Source organism: Bombina bombina, chromosome 1, assembly GCF_027579735.1.
Source record: "Bombina bombina isolate aBomBom1 chromosome 1, aBomBom1.pri, whole genome shotgun sequence".
Lineage (NCBI taxonomy): Eukaryota > Metazoa > Chordata > Amphibia > Anura > Bombinatoridae > Bombina > Bombina bombina.
This window is the reverse complement of record NC_069499.1, coordinates 76,643,073-76,649,149: the sequence shown is the minus strand read 5'-3', so window position 1 is coordinate 76,649,149 and position 6,077 is coordinate 76,643,073.

Here is a 6,077-nt window from a genome sequence, read left to right as displayed (position 1 = left end):
ATCGGCTGGATTCAAGATGGCGGTGTAGGGGGGGCACGATAGGGGTTAATAAATGTAATGTAGGTGGCGGAGGGCACCAGGTGCGGCGGTTTAGGTGTTAAACAATTAATTTATTTGCGGCGGGGTCCAGGATCGGCAGGATAGGGGTTAATAACTTTATGTAGGTGGCGGCGGTATAGGGGGCAGCAGATTAGGGGTTAATATGTATAATGTAGGTGGCGGCGGGGTCCGGGAGCGGCGGTTTATGGGTTCATATATTTATTATAGTGGCGGCGGGGTCTGGGAGCGGCGGTTTAGGGGTTAATAACTGCGGCGGGGTATGGGAAAGGAGGTTTAGGGGGGTAATACATTTATTTAGGTGCGGGGGGCTCTGGGAGCAGCGGTTTAGGTGGAAAACTGTATAGTATAGTGTGGGTGCTTAGTGACAGGCTAGCAAGAAAGCTGCGAAGAAGCCCATGAGCAGCGAGATCGATGACTGTCAGTTAACAACAGTCCGATTCTCATCGCTCCGTACTTGGTGCGCGGCTTCTTGACAGCTTTCTTGATAACTTTGGCGAACGTATTCAGGTCTGCGGCACCGATGTAAGGCGAGCTTAGGTGAGCGTATTGGGCCGGCGAATGCAGGTAAGTAGACAGCTTGATAACTAGAGGCCATTGAATTATATTTATAGAGAACCAGACAGGAATCAATACTGTACAAGTTTAAATTGTTATAATATGCTATGCAAAGATCATAAAAGTTACCTTATTTATTAACCTTATTCACAATTGAATTTCATTAAAATACCACAATGAGATACCAAGATATAAGCCACTAACATTCAGACTGGTACAATTAAGTTATTTAACCCACAAATGATTCTAATACAATTCTAATTAGAACACCAGAAGTATATATATTCTTAATGCAAACGATCAGTTTAAATGCCAATTTATCTATGCTGAAATAAGTTCTTAATTACCTACAGTTAAGAAAAATTCTAAAATATATTTATATATTTGCAAAGATAAATTACTTAGCATACAAAAGGCAAGCTTAAAACTATACAGAACTATGAATATGAGTCTAAAATTAAAATATGCTCTTTAAATCTATCAGTTGTAATTTAACTGCAGCGACAATGAATACATTTGTTTTAAATATTACCTATATTTAGCAACCTCATATACTTTACCAGGTACCCAATGAATATTTCAGCTTCCAGAAATTCTCATCAAGTCCAATTCACCTCAGAAAAACAAAAGGAGTATTTTGCAATGTGGATAAGAAAAGGTAGTCCAATTTTGCTTATAGTGACCACGTTCCAGGCAGCAATTATCAGTCACAAGTTAGCAGGAAAAAGACCAGCCCAGACTATCTCCATGCTTGGGGTTAAATCATGTGATATAACCCCACCCCTTTTTGTTCTGTGCCATCATTGGTGAATTGGTTAGGCCCTGATAATGCATGGTTACCAGGGAAACACATCTTTGTTAACAGTCAAATCTTTTGGCTGTAATTCTCGCATCACAATACCGGGGGCAACATGACAAACAAACAGCTTCATTTCCAATACTGCCAACAGAAAATGACAGATTCTTGTATATTTTTAATATGTACACTATAATTTGATATTAATAAACCATGTGTTTAATATTTATAGGACCATATAGTGCTATTTTCTCTGATCGTTTCAATAGCAGATATAAGAATATTTTTAATATTCATATTAATAAGCAATTTATACTGCTAAATATTATCTTAAAATCCATGTTTATATTTAATACGTTGTCTGAATATATATATATATATATATATATATATATATAAGATCCCCAAAAAAAGAGCACTCACCAGGGCTTGTTATATACAGCATTCAGAGCTTTTATTGCAAAAAGTGACATTTCGGGGATTTTAACCCCGTCCTCAGACTGTATGCTGTATATAACCAACCCGGGTGAGTGCTCTTTATTTTTGGGGTCTTATGTGGATATTGGATGCACCCCGGGCAGCTGCTTAATAAAGTGAGTGCAGAGTTCACTTGGGACTGTTTTATATATATATATATATATATATATATATATATATATATATATTTATATATATATATATATATATATATATATATATATATATATATATATATATCCAGTTGAGTATTCCCTTATATTCATCTAAAAACCCCAGCAGATTACACATTGTTATACAACAAACAAAATTATACCAGCTGTATTAAAAAAATGAATTCAAATAGCTACACTGTAACATGTGTTTCTGCCTGGCCAAACTTCCATTGTCTAGAATTTGTAGATTCAAACACAATAGGGGGCCCTTAACATCTTTGCATACACTTAGGCCATGTCTGTTTATTTACAGGGTCTGATAAGTTTATCATTATCTTGGGCAGAAAATCAACTTCAAACAGAGCAGCCACAAGGTGACATCTTCTTTCAAAATAACTGTCTGATCTGATTAGACCGCATGTCTTTTCTTTGATCTCACCTGGATGCATTGTAATTAGGAAGAAGGGGTGTCTCACCCAGCCAAACCAATCTCACATTGGATTTATAGCTACAAAATGAAATATCAAATATCTATGATATATCTGTAGCTTATTTAATGTTACTTACAGGTACCCTGACATGTATTTATGTTTATATGTGTGTATATATATATATATATATATATATATGTATGTATATACATACATTTATACACATGTATACACATATATAGTTATGTATATGTGCCTAGGAGCCCTTTCCACTCAAATACCTGAAAACAAGAAAAATTATTTTAAATAAATTAAAATTTTTAATAATGCATTTTACTGTGTATGTACTGTAAATAGTTTACATTCCAATCACTGGCGTCACTAGGGGGTGCGGATTGCACCCGGGTGACAAGCTCCAGGGGGGGTGACACCATCATCAGTGGCTTGTGCTGGAGTCTGGTAAGAAGGGCCAAGAAGTCCATGCTAAGCAAAGGCAGGAAAGGGGGTTAGCACTCCAGGGCACAGATGCAGGATCGGCAGGGCTGCCCTTACAATATGCTTGAAATATTAACATTAGCATGTCTCTCATTGGTTAATATGTCGTGGGCAGGCTCTGATATAGTATAATCCTAGACCTATACTGATCCTAGCAGGTACAGGATACTAAGCCTCACTCTGGAATCTGGAGATTTAGTAACACATTTTTTTTAAAAACTAGTATAAACCCACGCACAGGTTATAGCACTGTGATGCATGCGTGCGTGCAGGCTTAAACTCTGAAGGAAAAACACTTCAATAGAGAGAAATGAACCCTTTGCCTAGTCCGGTGTTGTATCGAAACTGGTGGAGATGGAGGAGAGACTGTTTTGAGTGTAAGTGGTATTTTGTTTATCCCCCATTTCACGGGTCTGTCTCCCCCTTTGCCGCTCTCTCTCCCCCCTCTGTCTAACTCCCATCCCTCTGACTTTTGCTCTCAAGCCCCTGTCTCCCCCTTTCTATACCCCCCTTTGTCTCTCTTTCCCCCTGTCTTTCTTCCCATATATATTATTTGTATTTGGAGGGCAGAGCACAGCAATCCAGCAAAATACAGAATAATTGGTGAACATATTTAATCAACAAAATGGCTGTAATATTTATTTACTTGTAATTACACATTTATTACAATTTCATCTGTTCCACTCATTTAGGTGTCCTCTGTTGTTGTTTTTTTACCCTTTTTTTTCTTTTTCTCCCACTCTCTGGCAAATTTATTTCACGTTCATTATATATATATATATATATATATATATATATATATATACTATTAAAAAAAATTACTGGGGGGGGTGTCACCATGAGTTACCGCACCGGGTGACTCCAACCCTAGTGATGCCACTGATTCCAATGTTCTTCACATAGGGTAAAATGTTCTATATATTTATAAATATATATTTCTATAAATATCTGTACATACCTATGTTTATACACAAATATATATATATATATATACACGCACAAACACATATATATACACATTTATTTTTATAGATATATATAGAAATATATATTTAAACATACATAGAAATTGTTCTTCTATGTGAAGAACACTGGAATGTAAAATATTCAAAACTACCTTCAGGTGAGCACAGTTGGTCTAATGCGTGTCGGGTTAGTGCGCGAGCGATGTGTTGCGTTTTTTTTCCAGTTTGCATGCTCCATTGGAGTCTATGGGGAGAAGAAGTTAACATGATATCTATAGTCCTGAAGCAAGCGTGTGTCGGCTTTCGCTCGCACACCAAAAATTAACTTTCAACTTGTAATACGCTAATGTGCACGTTAAAAGTTGTGTTGGAGCACTAGATAGTTGAAAGTTAATCCGAATGTGAGATATATATGTATGTCTAAATAATTATTTCATGATGAATGTGTTTTAATGTGTATTTACTGTAAATATTTCACATTTCAATGTTCTTCACATACAGGAAAATTTCATTTTTATTGTAAATACAAATTATATATATATATATATATATATATATATATATATATATATATATATATACCTATAACTGTTTAGCTATATAGCTATATATATACTATATATTTAATAATAAAAGAAACTTTCTATGTTAAAAACATAGGAATGTAAAATATGCATAAAGCACTTTGTGTTTTGTGCTTTAGGTCTAATGCAGTGTTGTGTCAGCACAAATGAAAACGTAGTTATCGTAAGGCACTTTATGGAAATATTAAATATTAATAATAATTATAAAAATGTATTATAGATACTGAAAAAAATCTCAAAAATCCATAGAATATATATAGATATAACATCATCTATAATTTTTAATATTATATATTTAATGTATACATATATAAATACAAATATGTATTTACAATAAAAATAGCATATTCCTGTATGCAAAGAACATTGGAATGTGAAATATGAATAACTCCTGTCAGATTGGCACAGGAGCGATGTGTTAGGTTTTTTTCTCCATTGAAGTCTATGGCCCCAATTTATCAAAGGTCTTGCGGACCTGATCCGACATTGCGGATCAGGTCCGCAAGACCTCGCTAAATGCGGAGAGCAATACGCTCTCCGCATTTAACATTGCACCAGCAGCTCACAAGAGCTGCTGGTGCAACGCCGCCCCCTGCTGACTAGCGGCCAATCGGCCACCAGCAGGGAAGTGTCAATCAACCTGATCGTATTCGATCGGGTTGATTTCCGGCAATTCCTGTCCGCCTGCTCAGAGCAGGCGGACAGGGTTATGAAGCAGCGGTCTTGCTTCATAAGTTGTGTTTCTGGCGCCAGAAACACGGCCCTTCAAGCTCCATACGGAGCTTGATAAATGGGCCTGCATGGGTGAATGCTTTAGCCAAAGTTCTTAAGTTAGTGCGCATCAGGTTTTGCTCATGTGTAATTTACTTTCAACTCGTGGAAAAATATTACTTCTAGTAAAGTTCTAGTAAAGTTTATGTTTGTGTGGGAGCGCTAAATAGTGCGCCACTTGTAATCTAGCCTTAATGAGTAAACAATCCCACTGATTTTACTGACCACCTGGCTAACATTGAAGCCACTTTAAAGCTAAAATTAACTAATTATATATATATATATATATATATATATTTATATTATTTTTTAATGCTCCTTTTCACAAATTATCATTAAACCAGTGATTAAAACTAACATTTTATAATATTATACATAAGTATTAATCTTCCACCCTCAGCTACTTCATAATACCACCTTCTATACAACGCAGGGTAAAGACATATGCCTTAGATATTTATTTGACAGTTCATTTATATTTGTGCATATATGTGTAGGTCTATGTACGAATTTAGTGCAAATTGTTTCATTAATTGTTGTACTTTTTAAGGAAGTGACGTTGAGAAGTCCTTTTATTCTTTTTAGCTTTTTCTTTGGCCATACACCAACAATACTACGGATCACAAAGAAAAATGACCTTGTTTATGATACATTTTTGGAATGGTAAGTTATGTGAGAGTGATGCATATGAATGTTGATACTAAACAATAACTACATAACAATACTAAATAATAACATTTTCTGATACGTAATAATAGTGTGAGATTTCATTTTGTATGTAAAAAATA